This window comes from Tenrec ecaudatus, chromosome 15 (genome assembly GCF_050624435.1).
Source record: "Tenrec ecaudatus isolate mTenEca1 chromosome 15, mTenEca1.hap1, whole genome shotgun sequence".
NCBI classification, from domain to species: domain Eukaryota; kingdom Metazoa; phylum Chordata; class Mammalia; order Afrosoricida; family Tenrecidae; genus Tenrec; species Tenrec ecaudatus.
In genome coordinates, this window is record NC_134544.1 from 104,998,065 (window position 1) to 105,012,744 (window position 14,680).

Consider the following 14,680-nt stretch of genomic DNA (forward strand, 5'->3'; position numbering starts at 1 on the left):
TGGGTCCCTGCCCTCATTCTGACAAATCTGCTCCAAATAGAATCCTGACATGGGAAGGTTAAGCAGCATCTGCTCAAACCTGAGGGAGAACCAAGTGGGTGACCCCAGCCCTCTGCAATCTTGGTTCCAGCACCTTTAGTCATTGAAAGACATTGAGTCAAGGCTGACTCATAGAGACCCTGTAGGATAGGGTAGAACTTCCCTCGTGAGTTTCTGAGATGGTGCCCTTTACCATAGTACAAACCCCATTTTTTACTCCCATCGTGCCACCCTGTCAGAAATATATAGGGAAAAGTCCTAGTCACACTACTTACCTGTTCAATTCACAGTTGTAGAGGCTGGCAAATCTCAGATGTCACTGTGAACCCTTCTCTTGATTCAAGTAGGTTGAGGGCTTGATGAATCCCAAATGGGCAGATTAGATGGTAGGCTCATTCCTCACGGGCTGTGCAAACGATGAATCCAAGCTATGTAGGAAATATGGCAAGATTCTGCCTCACGTCTGGAGATCCACACTTCTGGTGAGTTTCTGGACCTGGCCAAAAGCTGCACAGCTTACAGAGAGGATCCACTTACATTTATACTGGGCAAAACCACACCCACCAGGATAACACCTCCCAATCCTGGCTGCTGACAACAAATCTCTTCATGAAAGTGATGGCATTATGTCAAGCATTGTCATGTAAGCTGACATTATGGCCGAGCCAAGTTGACACAGAACCTCAATCACACATGACTCACTGTACCATTAACCCATGTGATTTCAATAGCAGAAAAACTGTGAAAGGGAAGGCGGGATAAGCAATACACTTCCAGAAATAGCTTTATGAAACTGAATCTCATATGCCATATGGCTTTGACGTTTTGAATATTTATCAATCTTACTTCTGCACTTAGGACAAATCCCCTGATATTAAGTCTACTGTGACTCAGAGCCACTTTCTAGAAAATAGGAGAAGTGCCCCTTTGGGTTTCACAAACACACTGACTCACTGCCATCCAGTCGGTTCTCACTTGTGACAATCCTACAGGAGAGAGTAAAACGGGCGCTGTGAGTTTCTGAGTCTCCAACTCTTTGCAAGTATAGAAAACACTGTCTTTTCCCTCGGAACAACTGGCTGTTTGAAAGTGAACTTGGGGATCACAGCCCAACTCTTAACCACCACACCACCAGGGCTACCATTGGGTTTATGATACTGTAACTCATTCCAGGAATAGATGGCCTTTTATCTCTCTCCGGGGATTGGTTGGTAAATTCAAAGCACCTGTCATATGGTTAGTATAAAAGACCTAATCAACTATGTTTCCAGAGGTTTGTCTCTCCATAGTACAGGACCAATCACTTCATCCCACTGGATGGGTTTAGAGGACTGACCTCCAGGGAAAAGTCCAGGACTTTTTCTTAGTTCTTACGTGGGTTTAAGGAAGCATCACTAATTGTGGGTTTTCCATTCAACATTCATTTTCTTATACAGTCGGTGGGTCAAATCCAAATTAAGGGCATTAGCCATAGGATAAGGCCCTCTTCCTCTATTGAGTCAGAGGCAAGGTCCTTATCTGCTGGCAACATCTGTGGGCCTGACCTGCCTTAAACAGCACCTTGTATGTTGGCATCAGCATTACTTTGGGTCCTAAAGGTTTACTGAGTAGGATTTTTTGGTCCACAGAACTCTGATACAGCTCTCATTTCATGCTGTAGTCATGTCCTGCTTCTGTCTTCCCAATTCTCTCTAATGCTTTCAGAGACAAAAGTTTGTGGAGTCACACCTCAGGAAAATCCCCTTACCTTTATCTCAAAAAGATTATGAAGAAATAAAAGATATACTGCCACACCCTGAATCCTTGTACCATGGAATACCTTCATACATGATTCCATCATACCTGATCCATTCTGCAGTGCCACATTTATCATAAAAAATAAACCAAATCCAGTGCCATTGTGTCCATTCCCGCTCATAGCCAACCTATGGACAGTTAGAACTGCCCCCTAGTTCCCAAATGCTACCAATCACAGGCTCCCAAAATAATTGGTCCTACTGCATGTCCTCTTCTCAGGAAAGCAGAAAAATTACCCACAGCCTAGCTGTGAATTGAAAACGCTTCTATTATAGCACAAAATTCAGAATAAAATGGGGAAAAAATTTCTCACTGCCATTGAAAATGAACAGATTAATAGCAACTATGTAGGAAAGGGTAGAACTTCCCCTATGGGTTTCTAAGAGTGTAACTATAGGATTAGAGAGCCACAATTTCTCCCATAGAATAAAGTACAGTTACCTGCTTTCCACCACAGGACCATTCCATTTCCCCTCAAGGAGCAGTATCAGGTACTTTGGTAAACACTGCAATAAGTCTTTATGGGAGCAGAACTCTCATCTTTCTCAATTGGAGACCTGGTGCATATGAAGCCTCCAACTCTTGATTAATAGACCAACACAGCCTACTACTCGACCAGAGATCCAAATCTGACACTATTACATAACTGACATGCTACTGAGAATTATGATCCCAACAAATTCATACAGGTAATGAACCACTGCACACAGGGAAGATATTAAGACATGCCCCGAAGGCCCTGAAAAGATAATGAGGTGTCAAAGAGCTAGTGAACAGTACACCTGAATCTGTTTGCCTTGTATATATTGAGTTGAGCAAGTAAATCCATATCTTTCAAAATACAATATCGAATACACTCAAGTCCTCCCCCCAAATAGACCCAAATGTGCTACATAGGCTCATTGTATAAGAAAGTGATACAACATATGTAAGGCTTTCAGAACAGAAAGTTATTCTCTCCCAGTTTGGGTGGGCGGAAAGATAAACTTAGGTGACTGGCTATAAGGGATGGCTTTAACTACAGTTGGTCCTAGGGAAAGGTCCTTGTCTCTATTAACATTTAGGGTCCTGGCATTCCACCTCCTTGTCCCTAGGAATGTGTCAAGTCCAGGGTGTTTGCAGAGAGTCTGAGACTTCTCAGATGAACCATCTGACCCAAATAGGGAGCAAAGCAGTTCAGATTGTGGAGATTCCAGGTATAATCCACCACCCCTTTTTGGATATATCTTGCAGCACCATTTTGAGGAACTGCACATCGATGGGAAGTCATGACACAAGAAATTCCAGCTTCCTACAACACAGGAATTGTGTGCATCATTACAAACTGTGGATATCCTTGATAACAATGAGCATTCCAGAACACTACATTGTCCTTATCTAGGACCTTTACATGGATTAAGAAGCAGATGTGGGAATAGAACAACTCAATATTGCATGGTTTTAAATCAAGAAGAGTGTGCCAAAAGGACAAACATATCAGTTTTGAAAGGAGTATGACCATAGTTCTTAAAGGTGTGGATGGTGAGACTTCCTCTTACATACTTTCAATCTATTTTAAGAAAAGACCTGACCTTGGAGAAGGACCCTGAAAAGAGCAAGGCCCTTGACATGATATATTGACACAGTGGCTCCCACATGGAACACTCACTCTTCTATGCCAGGAAATGTGCAGGACAATTCACTGGCCAACTGACTGGAAGAGATCCATCCTGGTACCCGCTCCAAAGAAACGTGACTAGATAAAATGCTCACCTTATAGAACGATATCATTGAAGTAAAATTTTGCTGTAAATCATGCAATGAATGCAGCAGGACATTGACAGAGAGCTGCTGGAGCTTTAGGCTGCATTCAGAAGAGGATGTAGAACAAGGGATCACCACTACTGAGGTGAGATGGATCTTGGCTGAAAGCAGAGTATCCCAGACTGCAAAGACATTTGACTGTGTTGATTATAATTTACTATGGGTAGCCTTGAGAAGAATAGGAATTCCAGAACACTTCATGGTGCTCCTGTGGACCCTGTACATGATTCAAAAGGCTCTTGTGGAAACAGAAGAAGGGGATACTGCATGTTTTAAAATCAGGAGTGTTATGTGACCTCTCCCCATACTTATTAATCTATATTCTGAAAAAATAATCAGATAAACTGGATATTTTTGCCCTTAATCATTTTTTAATTTAAAAATGTTATTGGGGGCTCTTACAGTCCTTATAACAATCCATACATCAATTTTAGGAAGCATATTTTTTCGTTCATATTTTACCAGCATTATTTTCTAACCATTTACCTTCTGAGCCCTGTGAGACAGACTAGGAAAAGAAGCTCGATTTTTTTAATCTGCTAAGTAATTTGCCCGTTCCTCCCTCCCATTTCAGAAAACTGACTGCTAGTTGACCAACCCATTCTCCCTCCGCTTATGGGAAAGTCTCTGCTGGTGATTAATTTTAGAATGTACTCCTATGTCCCCAGGTTCTGGACACTACAATTAGTTTAGATGATTCTCCAATATATCGTTGGTTCTGATTCAATAGTGCTCCCTTGGATGTTGTAATGGTGTAGTTAATTTTGTTATGGTAACCAGGATGTTATAATCTATTTTGGCATTATTTCTTTTATGATAAGAAATGTACTGTGTAATGCATGCTCACTCTTCTTGAAGTTACAATTAACCCATTGATGTTGCTTTCTGCTTCTGTTTATGCTTGCTTGAACCCTTGGCAGGTGATAAATGAGTGTTTCGGCCTTAAAGATGGACTGAGATGTGGACTCAGAACTGCAATCAAAGAATCTCTTTTAGATTCTAGCAGTCCGGTTATAAATGAATAAATTATCAAGACATGATATTGCCTGGCATTTATTTGAATCTGAAACACCTTGGTATCAGGTCCTCTTTTTTCCTCCTTTCCCCCTCCTCCCTTGTGACCCCTTTTTAAATTATAAGTGATTATAATTTTCATATATTACACCAACCACTGTCTGCCTTCCCACATGGTTTCTGTTTTTCTTAACCCTGGTGTGTGTGTGGGTGTGTGTGTGTGTGTTTATGTCTCTTTTAGATTTGTTTACCCTTCCGCTCCCCACCGTCTCCCTACCCTCCTGGTTTAGCTATCGCCATTACTGTTCCTGGATTCCGTGCATCATAAGCTCTTATCTCATGTCTGCCCTTGCACCCATTCTCCGCTCTAGACTAGAGTGAAAAGTAGGACTGGGGTCATGAGAGTGTGGGGTGAGGAAGCCTCAAGGAACCAGAGGAATATTGTGTGTTTTTATCGGACCTACACTGTGCTCTGGTTGACTCATCTCTTCCTAGTGATGTTTCTGTGAGGGGATGCTCCATTGTCTATAGAAGGGTGTGGGGTCTCTGCTCCAATCTCTTTCATTCTCAACAATGTGTTTTTATTTTGTGGTTCTTTGTTTGATTTTGGGTCTTCTGATGCCTGTTACCTGATCCGGTAAACACGTCATGATCAGACAGGCTAGTGTGCTTCCTCCATCTGGGCTTGTTGAAGAAGCTGGATTTTATGAAGAAAAATGTGGCATTAGGATTGAAGGAAAGCATATTAACAACACTACAATATGCAAGTGACAAAACTTTGATGCCTGAAAGTGCGATTGACTTGTAACATTTGCTGATGATAAAGTACTGCAGCCTTCAGTAAAGAATAAAACTCAATATAAAGAAGACCCAACTCTTCACAAGTGCAACAATAATTAACATGTCAATAATTTCATCTTGTTTGAATGCACAATGAGTGCCCCTGGAAGCACAAGCCAAGAGATCAAGTGAACCATGGCCTTGGATAAATGCCCCTGGAAGCAGAAATCAAGAGATCTGGTGAACCATGGCATTGGATAAATCTGCTACAAAAGACCTCTTGAAAGTGCTCGGGGGAGTGGGGGGGGGGAGTATGTTACCTTGGAGATCTTAAGGTGTGCCTGCCGCCTTGGTATTTTCTATTTCTTTCTTTTTCCTCAAATCATTGTATTAGGACATAATCCAGACAACATATCATTCAATAGTTCAATCATGTAGTGTAAACGACTATTATAATCAGTTTCCAACATTTTCTTCCTTTATATATTCCTTGACATGAACTCCCCACTATCCCTACCTCCCATGTTGTACCCTCCAGGAACCCTTAATGTAATTTTAGTTTTTATAAAGTCACTCAACCTGGGTTCTATATACCAAAAATATACAGAAAAATACATAACAGAGTCAAGAAGACTGTGAACAATAACAACATAAAAAAAAAACAGAGACAAACCTCAATTCAAAAAACAAAACAAACCAGAAAGTAATAAAAAAAGACTAAGGTCAAAGGCATCAAAAGTGAGATCATATGACAACTATTCAGATCAGGTTTTTTATTTTAATCTACTAGATAGTAATCTATAACCATCTGTATAACAGTCTGTCTGTTAGTCACATCTTTTAATTATGGTCAGAGAGAAATCACTGGAGGCTTATTTCATGTATAGATCCTGCTAAAGTATTTTGGCTTTCAACTGTCATCCATAGCCTTCTGTAAATCAGAGTTTAAAAAGTTAAGCTCTGATACTATTATTTCCTTCAGATTTGGATGTTATTATTGACAATCCTTGGAGCATGCATGCTGGTGCTCTTCTTCCATGTGGGCTTAGTTGACATTACAGTTAGATGGCTGTGAGTTTGAAAACAAGCTTTGAGACACCAGTCACTATTCTTTCTGATAGCCAGATACCATCTAATTTCTTCACCACATTTTGCTATAGCACCCATATCTTCTGTGTTTCCATAAAAAGGGCACATACTGATCAGGACCATGCAATAGGAACTAATTGATCTTAGATTGAGCTAAAGTTAAGTGTGACCTTCATATCCATCCCTAACTCTGTGTGTTCTATCAAACTGTGGTTCGCCTTAGAGACATCCTTGTTCTTTTATGGCACAGAACTTTATTGATCATCTTCTTGGAGCATAAGATACTTATGTTTATAGTGTTATTGATTTAGCCCATAGAAATATATTTAAAACACAACTGAGAAAAGGAAATTAAACAAATGTACAGCCTTAGTATTTTCAATTGCCTGTGAAAACTGAATGTGCAAGTTGTACATTCTTCAGTACATAGAAAGGAAGACTGAAGACGAATCAAAGTGTTAGAATGTAGTAATGGGAAAAAACAACCAAACATTTAAAGTACCATGGTCTGCCAAAAGTGAAAAAAATCTGCCTTTGAATATATATGTCCATAGTGCTCCTTAAAGGCAGAGATGGTGAGACTTTATCTTATCCTTTGGACATGTTCTCAGGAGAGACCAATCCCTAAAGAAGGACATCATGTTTGGGAAATTAGAGGACATTGAATAATAAAGGAAGCCCCTTAATGAGATGGATTTACACAGAGGCTGCAAAAAATGGGCTCCAACATAAGAACATTATCAGGATGGCACAGTACTGAGAAATGTCCCTTTTTGTTCTACATAGGTTTGCTATGAGCTAGAACCAACTCAATAACACCGATGAGAAATCAGGGTGGTAGAGGGATGAAAGGTTGTGTACTCTAACCTACATTTATGACAATTGATTGGTTTATCACATAAGATCACCCATGGTGGACCATTATACAAATGGCAAACAATATTCATAATATATAAGAGTAACCAAGCACACTTCTATTGTCTGTATTCACTCACATCTACCATGTATGATTGAGAAGACCTCCTCACTAGAACTTCCTCCAATGCTCTAAATCTTAATGGGTGCAGAGTCTCATCTTTATTTGCTAGAGAGATTTGAGGTAACAGACCTATAAATAAGCCTCCACACCACCTGGGCTCCAAATTTTATATGGTGACATGATTGCCAATCTACTGAGCACCATGGCCCGACCAAGTTCACAAAAGAAAGAACCACCTCAGGGAAATGAGATGTGCATAAGAGAAAGCATGCCAGAGACCAACTGCAAAGGCAGTGAAGGCAGGAAGATAGAGGGTGACAGTGCTCCAAGATGTGAATGCAACATGCTGGCGTTGAGTACGGAACTAGTGGAGAGGTCTGAGGGGCCGGCCCTAATCCCAACTACGTGGACACCTGCCCTTCCCGCCAGAATAATTTATTTCAGAGGACAGCACTGAATCTGCAGTTCCGGGAGAGGGACATATCTGATCCGAGCACATGGGAGCAAATGAAGGGGGAGGAGAAGAGAGTGGAGCACAACCTGGCCCACCAGGCCTTGAGGACAATGTTCCTGCTCAGAACAGCCAGTCCACAGAGAGGACCACATGGCCGACCCAATATGAAACACGATGTCCCTCAGTGACCTATAGCCCTACAGGGGACAACACTGGAGACACACTATGGGAATTGCACCTGATCTGATCCCACAACACCGAGGCAAAACACTAAGGGTGTGCAACAGAACAGCAGGGGAACAGAGCTGCAAGGCCACCAGGGAATGCCAAAGGTGGACTTTGGGGCTAGGGCTTGATGCCCCAACAGACTGGACTGGAAAACACTCCTAAAGGGCAACAAACAATCCTTGAGCTAACTAAAAGCTTTTCTTTCTTGTGTTTTGTTGTTGTTTTTTGTCATTGGTTAGTTGTTGTTTTGTTGTGTATTGTTGCTTGATTTTGTTCTGTCTTATTTTTGTGCATGTTATTATGTCTACAAGTCTGTCTAAATAAGATAAGTTGGATGAAGGATTTGGAGGAGAAAACAACGGGACTGACAGTTCCAGGGGGAGGTGGGGGTAAAGGAAGTGGTGTTAACAAACATAGGGACAAGAGAAACACAAGTGATCCAAATCGGCCACGAGGAGGGTGTAGGAGGCCTGGTAGGGCGTGATCAAGGATAATGCAATCAAGAGGAATTACTGAAATCCAAATGAAGACTGAGCATGGTAGTTGGGCAAGGGGAAAGCCAAAGAAAATACAGGACCTAGGGGGCAAAGGAATTTATAGAGGTCTAAATAAAGGCATGTACATATGTTAATATATTTATATATGAGGATGGGGAAATAGATCTATGTACATATATTTATAGGTTTAGTATTAAGGTAGCAGATGGACATTGGGTCTCCAATTAAGTACTCCCTCAGTGCAAGAATACTTTGTCTTATTAAACTGGCATTCTATGATGCCCTCCTTACCGACACAATCGCTTAAGGCAAAGCAGATGAATAAGAAAATGTGGTGAAGAAAGCTGATGGTGTCCAGCTATCAAAATATATAGTGTCTGGTGTCTTAAAGGCTTGAAGGTAAACAAGCAGCCATCTAGCTCAGAAGCAACAAAACCCACATGGAAGACACACACCAGCCTGTGCAATCACAAGGTGTCAAAGGGATCAGGTATCAGGCATCATCAGAACAAAATATCATATCATTGTGAATGAGTGGGGAGTGCAGAGTGGAGACCCAAAGCCACTTTGTAGACCATTGGACATCCCCTTACAGAAGCATCTCAGGGAGGAGAGGAGCCAGTCAGTGTGAGATGTAGCAACAATGAAACATACAACTTCCTTCTAGTTCCTAAATACTTCCTTCTTGTCCCCCACCCCACTATCATGATCCCTATTCTACCTTACAAATCTGGCTAGACCAGAGGATGTACACTGGTACATATAAGAACTGGAAACACAGGGAATCCAGGGTGGATGAACCCTTCAGGACCAGTGGTGTGATTGGCGATACTGGGAGGGTGGAGGAAAGGTGGGTTGGAAAAGGGGAACCGATCACAAGGATCTACATGTGACCTCCTCCCTGGGGGATGGAGAACAGAAAAGTGGGTGAAGGGAGATGTTGGAGAGTTCAAGATATGACAAAATAATGATTTATAAATTACCAAGGGTTCATGAGGGAGGGGGGCTAGCAGGGACAGAGGAGACAAAATGAGGAGCTGGTGCCAGGGGCTTAGGTGGAGAGCAAATGTTTTGAGAATGATGAGGGCAATGAATGTACAAATGTGCTTTACACAACTGATATATGTATGGATTGTGATGAACTTTGTATGAACCCCTCATAAAATGATTAAGAAAAAAAGATAGGGGGTAAATACCTCCTCCAAATTAATACACCCTATTTATGCTGAGTAGAGCATGGTGAATGTACCCTGGAATGTCATTCAAACAAAGCAGACTTGTGTTCAGGCTCTGATCTTTTAGTTTGGAGCCTAAGATATAACTGATGACACTCCCCCACAGAGATGACTGTCGTGGAGGTCATCCAGCACCCTAGATATCCACCCCTTTAATGGTTTCTCCATCTGAAAACTTATCAGGGAAGTAACAGGTGGGAGTAACCCACAGACCATGTCGTTAGCTGTCCAACACTTCCATCACAGAATCACTAGGGACCATTCCCTACCTTACAGGGGTTTCCAAATAACATCAAAGTTTAACTACATAAGCATTGAGAAACACTGCCCAAACAAGATGACACAGCAAATGAAGCATCACAGGTAGGAAAGGTATGCAAAGCCAAGCTTCAAACATGGCAAGATAGGAACGATAAAGAGGGTAAACTGTACCCCCAAATCTGGGCACCCTTTTTACTGAGTAGAGAAACCCTTCATAAATTATGAATGGACGCAAGAATACATTCATGGCAGGCAAAAGAGAACATGCTTCATTTATGTAGGAAAACAACATAGAAAGAAATACCAGGAAAGGATGGCTTCCCAAAGGGTTGAGGAGGTGGGAAATAGAAATTGAAGGTATGGTTGCAGGCAATGGGGTGCTCTCTCAGATGAGGTGGGGAAAGTCCTTTTCACTTTTCAACATCTGTGATGCCTCCATGCCTAGGGGATCCCCATACATATTGGCATCCATGGGGCCTAGTTTCAGAATGTTCCAAGGAAAGGAACCTTGCTTTAAAAAGGTATCCTGTGCTCCTGGGTGTTGTTTCCTGAAGGTGGTCAGCAGCCCCTCTGCCTGCTAGCTTCTCTCTCCTCTGATCTCTAGTAAAAAATGAGATGTGAAGCAAAAAAAGATGAGCCATCAATCAGACGCATGATCAAAGGCATCCAACCCTTATCTCTATCTTCCCTCTTAATCAGAGCAAACATAACCCAATCATCATAAACCTAATAAAACCTCACTAAATTATGAAACACTAGCCAAATGGGATTGAGATCCAAAGGCAGAAAAAAGTTAGGATGGAGAATAAAAGGCAAAGACGAAACATGCTGTCAAATATTCAATGATGCCCTATGCAGGAAGAGCACAGGTCAGAGGGTGAAAAGTCTTATGGATCCAATGGTGGTACAACCATCACAGGGCTTGTGTAGTTCTCTGAGAAGCTTAATGTGTTTTGTCCAAAGGAAGGTGACACAGTGAGAGAAAACGGCTGTTCTCCAGGGAGCCATTTATCTTGGTTGCACTCCAACCAAGCTATGACCTGATTGACAGGCTAAACTCTACTGACATGCTCCTACAGGAGCCATCTTGGCACTAAAAAATACTAAATATCACGATTAGATATACCCCTTTGGATTTATGGGACTATAAAACTTTTTATGATGAGAAGGCCTTGTCTTTCTCTCACACACAATCGCAACCCTAACACATTATGCACTGTGTCACCCACACAAGTAATTTCAAGACCATAGAACATTGAGAACCAGACTTGGGGTGACCACTAACATTCCAGAAATAGTTTCATCATATAGAATCTCATGTTTGCAACACAATTTTGTTATTTTAGATGCTGATCTCTGTAGCTCATTTCCCATGGGAAACATTCACTATCAGTTAGTTGATTAAGACTCTTAGTGATCCCATACATCATAGTACAGGCGCCCTTGTGGGCTTCCAGAACTAAATTTTCAGCTCACCGTGGCCTCAACTTGACCCAAGGTGTTGCTGGTGGTAGCATTGTTTCCTTCTAGTACAGCAATGGGTTATTTACAGAAACTATGTCTAACATCACAATGAGATGAATTTATTTCAAGGACAGATACTGTCTCAAGTGTACACTTTCTGAATTCCTGACATGCTGGTTTCATGTTTCTATCTCTTTTTTAGAGGTTACTGGTTGGGACAGGGGCTCAACCTTGCACTAAGATTTATATTTTTTTTCCAAAATTTATTTTATTGGGAGCTCTTATAGATATAATACCAATCCAAAATCCAATCATATTAAGAAATATTTATAATTGGTACTAGAATCAGTTTTAAAATATTTTCTTTTTTGAATTCCTTTAAAAAAATTTTTTTGAGGGCTAGTACAACTCTTATACATCCATCCATTGTGTGATGCACATCTGTACATCTGTTGCCATGATCATTCTCAAAACATATGCTTTCCACTTGAGCCCTTGGTATCTGCTCATTTTCCCCTCCCTCCCTGCTCCCCCCTGCATCATGAATCCTTGATAATTTATAAATTATTAATATTTTGTCTCATCCTACACTGTCCGATATCTCTCATCACACACCTTTCTGTTGTCCATCCCGCAGATCTCTACTCCAACCTCCCTCATTCTCAACATGTTTTCGTTTATGTGTCTTCTGATGCCTATTACCCAGTCCCAATGGCACCTCATGATTACATTGGTGGTGTGCTTCTTCTATGTGGGATTGTTGTTTCTCTGCTGAATGGCGACTTGTCTAAGTTCAAGCTTTTAAGACCCCAGACGCTGTATCTTTTAAAAGCCAGGCACCATCTGCCGTCCGGTTTTGTCTTCAGCAATTGTGTCAGGCAGGTGTACATTTCAGACTGCCAATTTGTTAGAACATAGTGTACTTGTACTGAGGGAGGTATGAGCAGAGGCCTGAAGTCCGTCTACTACCTCAGTGTATTGCCATATACATAGGCCAATACCTCTTTTTTTGTCCATTAATGTATTTACATATGCAAATATGTGCGATAATTGCTAATATACCAACCTCTGAATACTGTTTTTGCTGTGTCCCATAGGCTTCAATATGTTGTGATATCATTCTCATTGTTTCTAGGAACATCCTAATTTCAACTCTTTTTTTTTTTAACAATTTATTAGGGGCTCATACAACTCTTATCACAGTTCATACATATACATACATCAATTGTATAAAGCACATCTGTACATTCTTTGCTCTAATCATTTTTTTCTCTTTTCTTTTTTTACATTTTATTAGGGACTCATACAACTCTTATCACAATCCATACATGTACATACATCAATTGTATAAAGCACATCCATACATTCCCTGCCCCAATCATTCTCAAAGCATTTGCTCTCCACTTAAGCCCTTTGCATCAGGTCCTCTTTTTTTCTTCCTCCCTCCCCCCTCCACCCCCTAATTTCAACTCTTATTTGGGCTATTTGTCTTCTTTTAGCCGTGTGTTGAGTCTCCATGTGTCTGTGTTAAAAAAAATTTTTTTTTAGTTTTTAGTATTTAGTCTCCATGTGTTGTTACATTTTTAGTATTTCTATGATTGATTTCCAATTTCATAGTAGGGTGGTGTGAGAGCTTATTCTGAATGTTTTTCTCTGTTTGAATTTGCTAAAGTTCACTATATGGTCTATCTTAGAATATGTGGTATGTGCCTTGGAAAATATCATGGTTTATTTTTTTTCCTTATCTAGGTTGAGTTGTTTGATTGTGCTATGCAGCTCTTTAGTTTCTTTATTGAGTTCATTTCCTGTTGATCTGTCTTTCCTTGAGAGCAGTGTGTGGAAGACCCTTGTTATTGTGGATCTAGTGAATTCTCTTTCCATCTTTTTGAAGATTTGGTTGATATATTTCAAGGTTCTTTCATTGTGAAGATATATATTTATTACGGCTGTATGTTCTAGGCCTATTGATCCTTTTTCATCATGTAATGTCCATTCCTCTTTCATTATGTAATTTAGCTTGAAGTCTATTTTGTGAGAAATTCATATTGATACTCCAATTTGCTACTCTTTGTCTTTTGATTGGTGCATTTAATTCATTGTTATTTGGAATTATTAATTCTAACTGTAGGTTACTTGCTGTCATGTAGTTTTGTTTGGTGTTGTTCTTCAGAATTAGTGTTGAGCAGAGATGATTCATGTCTTTTGTTTCCCCCCTAGATTTGTATGGTATTGGGTACTAGTTTCAGTGTGTTGACTTCTGGGTAGTTTTACACGTTGTGTTGGTAATGTATATTTGTGCTCAGGAGTTGTTGAATTCCTAATCAAAGAGGTCTGGGCAATATTTTTTGAAGCTTTTTAAAAACAATTATCTAAATATTTCCTTGACTGTAAATACCTTAACTTCTACTTCATATTTGATGTATATATAGCTTTGCTGGATATAGGATTCTTGGTTGACAATATTTACCTTTCAAAATTTGTGATATGTTTTACAATTTTCTTCTTGCATTATTTCTAAGGAGGTAATTGAGCTTATATGTTTAGCTTGAAGGTGAGTGATTTTATCCCACTAAAATTTGGAAATTTGTAAACTGTATGACTTGCTTTGTTTTGAAGAGGGCAGCGGATCTAACCTATTTGGTGTTCTCTCTGCTTTCACGGTTGTTATTGTCTCCTTCTTTGTGATATTGGGGAAATTGCTCCCCCATCAGTTTTATATTTTATCGGTTTTCTTGTTTGTTTCTTCTGCTCCAGTATTCCAATGAGATGTCTATCATTTCTATTGATGGTGTTCCACATTATCCTCCAGCTTTCTTCAATGGTTTTGCTTTTCTGTTTGCTTATTCCTCTGGTATTCCGATGTCTGCATGGTTTTCAGGTTAATTGATTTGTTTTTATATTTTCTCCCATGCTATTGCTCAGTTCATGTAGCACATTAACCCCATCTCCATCCCTGTTATCTATTTACCAACTGGGTTTACGATCTGGGTTTCTTTGGGGTGGGAGGTTCTTATTATTTCAGTTTTTACTTTTTTTTGTC